General features: G+C 44.3%; 1 pseudogene; it reads left to right on the plus strand.

The window, feature by feature from the left end:
• The first annotated feature begins 9,440 nt into the window (after positions 1 to 9,440).
• Positions 9,441 to 10,407, plus strand: LOC102568504 (olfactory receptor 10A7-like; annotated as a pseudogene).
• The last annotated feature ends 2,692 nt before the right edge of the window (positions 10,408 to 13,099 follow it).

The raw sequence follows: 13,099 nt of genomic DNA on the forward strand, positions 1-13,099 counted from the left end.
AAAAAACCAGCAATTCATTTTGTAATTAATTCTTCTTGAGGTAAGATGAAGAAGTCCCCAGTGCAAATTGCAAGGCCATCCTGTTGGCTTTCTCATTCCACTGGTGGACTGTCAGCATGGTAAGTTAAAGATCTCTATTCATCTGGTCTTAGGACTTTTCCCCCAACTCTTCCCTTAAACCATTCACTTGGATTGTCTCCTCAGACCAGAGCACACAGCACTTAGAAACCCCTATGGGGGGAACTTAAAATTTATTTTGTATCATTCCCAGACTCCTCCATTTTTGCTCATGTCTCCCTGAGAATGTTGAAACTGCACTGGAAGCGTATATGTTCAGAGTGTATACTTGCCAGAAATATGTCTCATGAAGATCCATGACAGGCATTCCTGCCAATATACACGCCATCTACTGCAGGACAGGGCCATCCCAGACAACTTTGAATCATGGAAGAGGTGAGCTAGCTCTGAGATAGCCGTAGAGAGAAAAGATCCCTGGCTTAACCTGTAAGCCAAGACTTCACATTCTGGCTCACAATCAGTTTCTTTCACAGCCGGACTGAGTCATGATCAAACAAACATCTAGCCTAAGGTATAGCCAGGAAATCCCTCTGTGCCCTGGAAGTAGCCTCAGCAGTTACAGGCAAGCAGAATGCATAGCTTTAAGCATATGGTATGAGACCACAATAAGCATGCTGTTACCAGATTTGCCCATTACTTTGGGGGGTGCTCATTTATTAGGGATATGTTTCTAGGGTCTTGGTAATTCTGTCAATGTGCTGCTTGTGTTTCTATACGGAGCTGTATCTCTCCCTTCTGTAAGTCCTCACCCCCAATGGAGCTATCTTGCAGGACTCATTTTCAAGGGGCCGGGTTCCTCCAGTCACCAAATCAGTCATACACACAAACACACACACAAATTAATGTGACATGCCTGACCCAGCCGGGTTGATCAGCATGGACAGGCTGACACCCTCATATACCAAGAATCAGTTCATCAGAGCAACAATAAACCGCAGTCAGACACAAGCACACAGGTAAACAGAATCCCTCTGAATCCAGCTGGGTGTCCAGCTGACACCCTCATGGGTCAGCATTCAGTTCATGGGGGCACGTCTGAGTCAAACTGGGTCAATCAGCCTGTACAAGCTGATCCCCTTATGTGTTTCAAACTCAGCATGTCCCAATCTTTGGCCTCTTGATGAGCAGACCCCACAGTATTGTTACCAAATTTGCCCATTATTTTGGGGTGTGCTCATTTATTAGGGATAGTTTCTAGGGTCTTGGTAATTCTGTCAATGTGCTGCTTGTGTTACTGTACGGAGCTGTATCTCTCCCTTCTGCAAGCCCTCACCCCCCAGTGGAGCTATCTTGCAGGACTCAGTTTCAATGGGACTGGGTTCCTCCAGTCACCAAATCAATCATATACACAAACACACACAAATTAACGTGACACGCCTGACCTGGCCAGGCTGATCAGCATGGACAGGCTGACACCCTCATATGCCAAGAATCAGTTCATCAGAGCAACAATAAAATGCAGTCAGACACAAGCACACAGGTGAACAGAATCCCTCTGAATCCGGCTGGGTGTCCAGCTGACACCCTCATGGGCCAGCATTCAGTTCATAAGGGCACATCTGAGTCAAACTGGGTCAATCAGCCTGTACAAGCTGATCCCCTTATGTGTTTCAAACTCAGCACGTCCCAATCTTTGGCCTCTTGATGAGCAGACCCCACAATATTTTTGGGCTTCACAGGGATCTTTAGCTTAGGTAAAAGAAGTGTTGCTGCAGAGCACGGGAGGAAAGAGAAGCAGAGAAGGAAAAATATACCCTACTACCAGTTTGACTATAAAAGTTATTTATTGCTAAACATATGAAATATATGATGGTACTAATAATAACAGACATGCAAAAGAAAAACAAACACAAACAATTACAATACTACCCTGGTTTCACTAAGTATTTGGGGAAACTTAGCTCAGGCTTAACTGATACAGTTCAGGTTCAGAAGTTTATGCCTAGAGAGAAAAGAGAGAGAGAACGCTGGGATCTCACCAGTCTGAGGCACTCAGGCTGCAGAGCTGACAGGCACAGTCCTTGAAGGGAGATGATCTGTTCTTCCAGTGTCCCAAGAACAACAGGGGATGGTGTCAGCACAGGAGTTTCCTTCCTTTCTTTTTCCTCTCCCTCTCTTCTTCTTCTTCTTCTTCTTCTTCTTGAAGCACACACACTTTTTACAGATTTTTATACCCTCAGTTCAGCTGCTTCAAAGCATCCTTAATTGTGTAAATCATTGTCTTTTCTATTGACAAGGGGTTATCTGGTTTGGAACATCTCAAGAAACTGATTGATAATCAGGAAACACCTAAGATTAGGGAGTAACCAAAGACTTGGGAGCCAGCTTGAGATTCCTATGGATGGCAGATATACTGATGGGATATCTCATGGTTTCTTCAGGAACAATAGATAGCTTGCAGCATCAGGATTTTGGATTTTTACTTGTTGTGCACAAGCCTCAGCTTAGCATGACTTTTCCAGATCTTACTATAGATCTGGAAACTCCTGATTTAAAGCAATTATTGGAGCAGACTTAAAGCAATTATTGGAGTCCTCATAACCTTTTGTGGAGAGGACTCCCACCAGTTATGTCGGGAAAAGTATGACAACATCTGTGATTAGGGTTCCAACGGGCTGGACGCTGTGATGAACCCTTAACCATTGTTCAAATGTTGCCCATACCCCCTCTGACTCAGTCTCTTGCCTTAGCATTCCCTAACCCAGCAACCGAGTTTTTAGTCAATCAAGTTTAAATAGGCCTCCCATAGTGGGACCGGGGAGTTTACGGCCTGAGATGCCTATTAAACTTAGAGGTGTGTGTGTGTCTGGGGGGGGAAAGTCCTTAGTAAATCCAGATTAGAACTGGTCTGATAAATGCTGAGCTGGGTGTGTGTGAACATGGGTTGATTAACATTTGGAGCACAGATTCCCCATCATGCAGTGCTCCCCTGCTTCTCTGGTCCCAGAATTCACTGCAGTCTCTGCTTCAGGCTTTCTGTTCTCCATCTCTCATGTAAATGAATGGTCATCTGGTTCCATCTCGGATATAAATGAAACCTAGGGCAGTTGGTTCACTCTTGTCACCCGTATCTGGAGGGTCTTAGGTGTGTCTCTCACTGCATCTTAATCAGTTTCGTTTAGGTAGAGGAGGGGAGGGGGAGGGGGAGTCCTTTGTGAGTCAGACAGACTGCATCCTGTGCCAGGGTTGCCCAAGAACACAGGGCTGAGACATAACAATGCAGCCCCTCATTCATTCCTATCTGACTGGCCATTCATACCTGCAGGGGCACTCCTGGGACTTTGATCATTGCTGAACCTGAACTGTATTCACTATTCATTGAGACTCTAGCTTGCTGTCTCCTCTGCCCCATTCATAAATGCTATGGACATCAGAAAAGCAGGATTGTGATGTATGTATGAGTGGCGATTGGGTCCTTTAGGAGCTTAGGAAGAGATTGTGGCTTGGACTGTGTAACTGCAAACAGTTTGACTACCTATCCCCACACTAAGGACTTGGTTGCGCAGACAGAATAAGTGAAGTCTGAAGTAGGTGAGAACAATAAGCACCAGTCAACTGAAAATGAATCAACAAGGAGCCACTGTCCAACAACAGCACAATCTTCATTATAGACACAACTTGTACATGCTGTGGACCATCTTAATTGTCTTCTCCAGCTGAAATGACCCTTTCTCACCCAGGTCTAAAGATATCTAGGGAGGCATAAATGGGGTTAGGGGATGCTTTTAGGACAGGGGTTCTCAACCTTTTTCTTCCTGAGGGCTCCCAGCATGCTCTAAAAACTCCACAGACCACCTGTGCTCTGCAGAGCCGCTGTTGCTCCCGGCATGGAAGAGGACTGGTCTGGGTCCCAAGCCCTACCCACACAGCCCTGGGTGCAGCAGGCAGGAATCAGCAGCAGGGAGCCCTGGGGCCCCATTTACCTGAGCAGCAGCAGCATGGAGCCTCGCCCACCTTCCTGCAGCACTGCCCCCAAGATGGAGATTGTGAGGCCAGGTAGGGCAGACCCTGCCCTTTCCTCAGGATTTACCTCAAACCTGGGGAGCCAAGCTAGCTCCCACCTACACTGGGCTAGGTAGGATGAGCCCCTGAAATCTGCTTGCAGCCCCTCTGGAGGCTGTGGATCCCCAGTTGAGAACTGGTGCTTTAGGAGATCTTAAGAAGCAGTGTTAGTAGAACCCCAAACAAGAACAGTGATACCACTTACCCCTCTCCCTGCCCCGCAGCGAATAGTCAGGCACATTCTATAACAGCATGGGGCCCATGTCAGCCACCATCTAGAGCAGGGCTGGGTAATTATTTTGGCTGGTGGACCATTTGTATTTTGGTGAGCTATTGAGGACCACACACATAAAATCTTTCAAAAGATATAATTTTAACAAAATATAAATAAAAAACAAATCATAGACTCAAAATCTAACATCTTCTATACCGTATTTTATTTCCAAAAATATTTTTGTCTTTATTTATGTTCTTTGGAGTAGATTATGTAGGGGTTATTGCATAACTGCTCAAAGTAAAGTCTTACTTTTGTGTATTGTATAGAAGGTGATGGGGGAGTGTGTGTAGGGGGAAAAGGTGTGTGGGGGGAGTTGACATGTGTGTAATAGGGTGGGTGTACCTGTGTGAGAGGCTTCCTGAGTGCTTGGTCCCAGGAGCTGGCCAGGGGTGGGGATTGATAGAAGAAGCGAGGTCAAGCGTTTGGTGCCATGGCCTAGAATGTCACTAAGGGCATTTGGTACATGGATCGATTGGGTTGCTCTGTTTCAGGGGTATGCAGCTCATTTCACCTCTCAGGTTGGATCCAGACTATAGGGCTTCTTGCAAGACAGATCTGGACTGCAAGGCTTCTTGTCATCAGATGATCCACCTTCAGCTGCAGGGTGATGGCTTGGATTCATCATTACCAGGGCCACTGCATCAGCCTGGTTCTAGATTGCAGGGGATGAATGTTGCCACCTCTATCCCCTTTTTGTCCCCTACTGTCAATTTTAGCTACCAACAGTGACTGAAGACCTTGAATTTGGTGATGGGAAAGGAGTCGGGTGGAGACAATCATCATCACCATTCAACCCTTGGTTTCCAGAGCCACACCAATGTGACAGCTCCAGCAGCCATGCCAAAAAGCATGTTGGGCCACAATTTAACTCTTCATGGGCTCCAAAGTGGACAGCCCCTGTCCTATGTCATTTTCAATGTCCATCTTGTGGTGGAAGATGGTAAGGCTCCATTTTCTCCCCACCAAAGAGAAGTCAGAATCCCCAAAAAGGACTGTGCCCTATTGTGCCAGTTCCTGGGCTGTCATGAAGGCAGGCTGAGGGCAGACCTTCTCCTCCTTGTCCTGGGTGGCATCAGCATGTCCCCTCAGAGCTTGAACCTGGATGGTGGTTTTGGCCATGAAGTGGGGCTAGATTCATAGATTCATAGATGTTAGGGTTGGAAGGAACCTCAATAGATCATCGAGTCCGACTATAGATCATCGAGTCTGGCTAGGCAGAGTCATTCCCAGCAAGGATGTGTGAGAGCTCCACTGAGTAGATGCTCATCACCCGGTAGGTGCTGGGGATATGATTGAAATTTTGGGCCATCTTATACTAGAGCTTAAGTATATTCATCTTTGAATAGTTGCTGCCAGCGCTGGCCATGTTCCTGAGTGGTTATTTTGGCAGCAATATGCTCAGAGATGACCTGGTTCGGGTGGCTCATTCTGAGCACCTGATGGTTTGATTCACACCCCAAATTGCAAGCAGGTCCATTACCATCGCCTTATTTCAGTTGTTGGCATGCCTAGACAGTGCCATGGAATCAGATGGGGTGGACCGTATCATTGCTGACTGGTTTCTTATACCAGATGGATTCCAAATGGATACGTGAACCTCTGCTCTTGCTGACTTCAACTGTGTCACTGAGGAGCATGGTACAGATAGGTAGCACACTTTCATGTTTGGAAATAAGGAGATGGGTGAGGTTGTGTCTTACCTGTGACTCTGAGGCAGTAAAGCTGGCCTGAGTTGCACACAGTGGCCACTTGAAACCAGGTTAGGGGAGTGCTGAATGACCAAGTAGGCCCTTTTCAATGGCTGCTATAGCATAACAGGTGTACAGGGGTAATTTGGGAAGTACTGGTACAACAAAATACCTGGTTCCTCCTGGCACAATTTGGTGGGATTTAAAATGGTGCCAGAGGCATTAGTGTCTGCCTGCTTGTAGTACATAAAGGTATAAAAATCTTTATCTTGTCTTGAATGCAGTACAGAAGTCATATCTGTCCATTGCCCAATGAGTAGCAAATACAGAATTCAATGACTCAGCTTGCAGAGGTACTCTAGAGAGGCTTCTTGGTTATCCCAAACTTGTGGCATGGTAGTTAGAAAATTGCAGAAAACAAGAAGATGCAGGTTCACACCCTAGGTGAGAAATCCTTAAAATATGGGTCTTCTGCTTTCTGGGCAAGTGAGTTGCTAATTTATGTGGTAGTCCACTGAGCATTAATTACAATAAATGACACCCAAGCATTAAAAATAGTGCTAATAACTTCCAGTGAATTAGTGGCCCAAAATTACCTCTGGTGCAATTTCACGCAATTAAGGTTCATCAGGGATAGATCCATTCTGTGATGTTTACACCAGATTGATGAGCCATATCCACATCACTAATAACCCTTAAGTCAATGCTATGTGGAAGAAACACTCAGATCTTCAGGGTTGTGTCAGTCCATCACTATAAGCACCATGGGAGCAGAGTAAATGAGCCTTGTTGTTGAAAACCTTCCCTCTGAAACTGAAAGTTTGGAGTATAAGGGCAGGACATCCCATGGGACCGAGCTACCACCTCTTTTTGGTTATTTTTTCTCCTGTGATTTTCTAAATAAATAATTAAAGCTTTGTTTTTATATACAATAACTAGAAACACCATCAGTCAGAGAGACTGTAGAACAGATTTTTTCCAGAGGTAAGAGAGAAAATATCTTCTAGACACTTGTGCCATGCCCTGGCACAAGTGGAATCTATATACTTGTCTTTAGGGGTGTTGGGAAGTATGTTAATTATAATATGTTAAGTCATTAAAATTTATATGTATTTTATTAGTCATTTAAGCAACTCATTCCTCTTGATCTTTCAAGGGAAATAGGTGCCTAATCTTAAATGATTTTGGTATGTCTTTTTTATTTTCAACTTCTTTGCTTTTACTTCAAAGTGATGGATTAATGTGCAGCATGCTAAAATAGCTAGCACTAAGAAAACTACAATCTTGTTTTTAAATTCCCGATCAGAGACTCCAAGGCTTAAGGGGTCATAAAGACCAAGAATCTCTGGATAAAAAAATGAGTTGGGTCAGATAAAAGGCTGATAATGTAAATTAACTCCTGTTTTGTTTGTATGGCTGTGCTGCTGCCAGTAGAAGTCTACTGTGTTCACAGAAATGAACTGCTGAATATATATCTTAAGATCCCTAATTATTTTAGATCCATCATCAGTTCGCTTTATCTGAGGAATATCTCAAGCTGACTAAATGCATCAAAATCAGTGTTAGCCAAGCCACAAGGTTTCACTCAGATTGTACCCAATCCTTTTTCAGGGGGAATCTCCCATTCACTTGGTCTATATAAGGGATGAGCAAAAGTAGGAATCTTAGGTTTTCCATGTAAATGGTAGGGCAGGGTGACACTGTAGTAGCTCACATTCATTCACAGAAGCATGGGCTTTTGTAGGCAATGTCCAACTTTATCAGATGCTTGAAGTTTTCTATGAGTACATGTGAGATTCCAATATATAAATTGGTTCCTGCCAGAACATGCTGCTGGAGTGCATGAAAGTAAAACTTCATCAGTCATGTAACTGAGAGGAAAGGAAGGGGAGAAAATAAACATGAATTTGTCTTTTCCCCCACAGTCTCATATATATATACAATCAATCTGTCTGTCTACCTGGCAAGTAAGACCACTTATGACATTGTGAGTGCTGCATCTGTCAGTCCTCAGGATCATATCTGAGTAGCAATTAATAAAATTAAAAATACTAGAAGGAAGTTAAGGATGAATAACTAATATATTTTAAGTGTGTCAAATCTTGTGACTCTTTTTTAAAAAAAAACTTTGGCAGTGTTGGTATAGGAGTCTTACTATCTTGAATTACACACACACACAAACACACACACATATATATGTATGCACACACACACACACACACACGTGCACACACACACACACACACACACACACACACACACCCATTATGACATGATGAAAACTGCATAGCATTTGAAACTAACAGTCCAACAAATGAAGCTGGCGCAATAAAAAGATCTTGCCCAAAAAAAGCTTGACTCACATAATTCCTGGGTTATCATGACTATAACATCACTCACATCTTGAATACTTCATGTATTGCTGGTTACATCCCAAAAAGGATATAGAACAATACATCTCCATCCCAGTACATGGCTGATGCCAGGAGACCGTGTGTGTAGACAAAATGAGAGGCATGTGTGCACGACACTTTAAAGTGGGCTAAACGCTTTTGCACCACTTTAATGGTGTCAGTGTTTGCATACCTCGGTAGTGTATTGCGCATTAATTTCAGCTGCTGTAGGAAATTCAGCGGTGTAATGCACCTTAAATGACTTGGGGCACAGCAAACCAAAACTTCTTCAGGGAGTTTTAGTTTGCTTTCCCTACAAATGTGGAGTGAGCACTGGGCTCCATACAGCTCCATGGCTCTGCAGGAAGCCCTGCAGGCATCCTGGCAGCAGCCTGGAAAAGCAGGCTTCACCCATGAAAAGCAGTGAGCCTGATATTTCTTGCACCTCCCCAAATCTCCCCTGGAGCCTGCCTGCCTGAGCTGCGCGGGGGCCCGGTGCTTCCCTCCACAGCTGCGGAGCCCTCCAGGACTGCCCGAGCCAGGTGCCTGTGGCCAGGTGCCACCGAGGGGGTGCTGCTGCTGCAAAGGGAAGCACCAACCCCTCCCACAGCCCAGGGACCAAGGATGGCTCTGCCCACAGGCAGCTTGCCCTCCCCTCCCCACCAAGGAGGCAGGAAAGGTGTGTGCATGACATGGGGGTTTATTCAGCCCTAAATTGAAGCAGTGTTTTTTAAAATCCACTGCTTCAATTTAGGGCCCCTGTTTTGTCTGTACATGCCCAGGAAGGCTATTGAGTCAGGGATAGGTCACTGAAGGGATGCCCTGTTCAATGTGTTGCACCCACTATCAAAGACAAGCTATTGGGTTAGATGGAACATCGGCCTGACCATACCAAAATGTGTTCATCATATCTGTAGTTCTTTTACAAAACACTCTCCCTTTATTAAGATTAATTGAGAACACGTTACAATAGTTATGCGTATCACTTCCTTCACAGGAACCATGGTGACTGAAGATTTCAAACCTGTTGAAGAAATTGGGAAAAGCAACCAGTCATGTCTGACGGAGGTAGTTTTGCTGGGATTTTCAGACTTCCAAGAACTCCAAGTGCTGCTCTTTGTCCTAGTGCTGCTCTTCTATGTGTTTGCATTCTTTGGGAATCTACTGACAGTTATTGTCACCCTAGTGGAGCCTGCCCTTTACACTCCCATGTATTTCTTCCTTAAAAAATTTATCCTTCCTGGAGGTTTCCTATACCTCAGTAACAATCCCAAAGATGCTGGTGGACCTGCTCTCAGAGACTCAGACAATCTCCTTTGTGGGTTGTGGTGTTCAAATGTTTTTCTTCCTGTTATTTGCAGTCACAGAGTGCTCCCTCCTATCTGTCATGGCATATGATAGTTATGTCGCCATATGCAACCCCCTGCAATACACCCTCAGCATGAACCAGAGAGTCTGCACTGAGTTGTCTGCTGTTGCATGGACCATTGGTACTTTGGTAGCCTTCAGTCAAACTCTTTCAGTATTTACAAAGCCCTTTTGTGGGGCTAATACAATTCGCCACTTCTTCTGTGAAATTGTTGCTGTGTTGACACTGGCTTCTACTGACACCCGCACAGATGAAGTTGCTATTACTGTTCTCACTGTTCTCATAATGGTCCCCTTTTTGCTTATCCTCTTGTCTTATGTCTTCATTATCTCCACTATCCTCAAAATACCTTCAGCGGAGGGCAGAAGTAAGGCCTTCTCCACTTGCTCCTCACACCTAATTGTGGTTTCACTGTTCTATGGGTCAGGAACATTTGTTTATATGGAACCCACTTCAGTCCATTCTCAGAGCAAAGAGCGATTCTTTTCCCTGGTATATACAGTACTGACTCCAACAGTTAATCCAATTATTTACAGCCTGAGAAACAAGGAGATGAAATCTGCTGTCAAGAAAACAATAGGCCAGAAAGTGTTCAGTTAAGAAGTTTCTACATAATGAATGTATTGTTTCAGATTGTAAGCTTGTGTTGTCTTCCCTTTAAGGACTCAGACTGTTTCCCTTCCACCCATGGGGGAAAAAAAACAAAAGCACAAACAAAAACCTTTCTTAGAGTCAGTCAATGAAAGTAAACTGCCTATGTCTTCTAGCAGTACAAAGAGGAGAGGAACTGTAGACGAACTTGATAATAACGGTTATTTATACACATATTTTTTTCCTGTGATGCGCTGGAGTTCCGCGACTTTGGAGCAGACTCAATTCTTTGAGTTGGCTCTGCACGTGAGCTGAGGCAAAGTGTGATGCACCATGTGTAGTTGTATAAGCGCTGAAATGCGCACAGAAAATGGTGTCATCGCACAGAAAATGATGGCAGTGCACTTTTGAACTAAAGCACCTCTGAGGTGTTTTAGTTCAAAAGCGCACCACCACCATATTCTCAGTGCAGATGTGCATTTCATGGCTCATACAACAGCAAGTGTTTCAGTGCCAGGCGCTTTTCAAGGTTCCCAGTGTTGTGGTGCTTGCATGTGTGGCAATGTCCTATATGATTGGGATATTGGGCCCAGTTTGCATGTCCATCCAGTTTGAGGTGATGCTAAAATTGGACTATTTTCAATAGGGAAAAAAACAATGTATAACTATTTTTTGTCCTGGAGGGTCTGCATTACAACAATAATGAGAAACAGCTATACCTCTTTAGTTTGTATAAAAGATGGGTATTAAGAACCCTAAATCATAGTTTAGAAGTAGTTAGAAAGGAAGTTAAACAACTAGTTATGATGATCTTAATCATAATCCAATTTATATCAGTTGTTTTCCATTGGATGTAAGGTAAAGCAAGCAATGTAAAGAAATTAGATTATAATATTGAATAGTGAGAAAAATTAATTGTTAAGAAGCAACACTTTCCAATGTATGTCTTAGATTTTCCCTATTTTGGGACATCTATACACGTTCTCTGGAGCTGGTGGGGTGGTGCTTTTATGAAAGTGGCTCCAAGAGCTGCTCTGATTAAAGCACCTGGAATGTCTCATGTTTCAGTGTCCCCACACTTCAAAATGGCAGCAAGGGTGCTTTATCTAAATCTCATTTGATGAGGTTTACATAAACCTCCCCTGCCAGCATATTGAAGCACTGGGACACTGATACATGAGATGGGGAGGCTGTCTGGAACACAGTGATAACCATGCTCTAGGAGACTTGATTAATTGAATCTTCTCTGATGTGCTGTAATTACATGGACAACGAGCACTACTCAAAACTTTAGGGCTGTGGTTCATAGATTCATAGATTCATAGGTTAAAGGGGTCCAAATGTTTTTCATTACCTCCTGAAACACCACCTCAGTTCTTTATCAGCTCCTATGCAGAGGAGAATTCCTGGAAGTATAACCCTAAGAATGTGGCTGAAATTTTAGGGGTGTATGTTGGTAATAGGGCACTTATATCTACAGCTCAAGTGGCATGGGCACTCATCAGGGAGGCTTGAGGACTAGTGAAGCTTCAGCTCCTTTCTTATTCTAACCACCAAGCCAAAAATCAGTCATAATCTATTTTTTCTCTTGTTCTCTTTTTGAAGCTGAGCCACTTGTGATTAGAAATTTAATTAATTCACAGTTTCACAGATTTTGTGGAAACATAAAAATCTGGGGTTGTCCATGAAATCAACTACCCCCCCCCCAATAAAAATAAAATGCTTCCTCCCCAGTGATACACAATAGTCCTTGCTGCTGGAAGAGGAAGGCACTGGCTGGTGAGGTGGCACAAGCGGCAGCAATTGTGATGGAGAACACCTCTTCATCCCTCCTTCCTCCTGCTGGAGCCTTTCCACCAATCAGCACTGAGGGGCAGGGCCTCTCTGACAGTCTGCACCAAGGGGCAGGGCTGATGCAGAATGCCCCTGAAATTGGCTTTGCACACTGTGGATGGACTGCAGAAAACTCTTTGTCTCAATACAATTCAATGACTCATGATGTCATTGAAAACACAGACGGCGTGCAGTTCAGGGGTGACACTTCTGCTCCAGTAGAAGCGAGGGCATAAGATAGAACACAGGGCCTCCTCCTCCCTTCAGGCCAGCAAGTACTTCACTGAACCAAACACCTCTGGTTTCTCCCTTTTTTCCTGACCCTTCAAGTATCCCTAGAAAACAGATATACCTTTTACAAATGGGACGCATCTACACAAAATGCTTACTGAGCATTAGTCTAATAATACTGCACAGTAGTGTGTCATGGCAAAAACTGTGCTAATACCTACTGTGCAGTGTTATTAGACTAATGAACAATAAGCATCACTAAATAATTCATAGATTCATAGATTCATAGACGTTAGGGTCGGAAGGGACCTCAATAGATCATCGAGTCCGACCCCCTGCATAAGCAGGAAAGAGTGCTGGGTTTAGATGACCCCAGCTAGATGCCTATCTAACCTCCTCTTGAAGACCCCCAGGGTAGGGGAGAGCACCACCTCCCTTGGGAGCCCGTTCCAGACCTTGGCCACTCTAACTGTGAAGAAGTTCTTCCTAATGTCTAGTCTAAATCTGCTCTCTGCTAGCTTGTGGCCATTATTTCTTGTAACCCCCGGGGGTGCCTTGGTGAGTAAAGCCTCACCAATTCCCTTCTGTGCCCCCATGATGAACTTCTGGAAGCCACAAGGTTGCCTCTCAACCTTCT

The sequence above is a fragment of the Alligator mississippiensis genome, chromosome 7 (genome assembly GCF_030867095.1).
Source record: "Alligator mississippiensis isolate rAllMis1 chromosome 7, rAllMis1, whole genome shotgun sequence".
In the NCBI taxonomy this organism is placed as follows: Eukaryota; Metazoa; Chordata; order Crocodylia; family Alligatoridae; genus Alligator; species Alligator mississippiensis.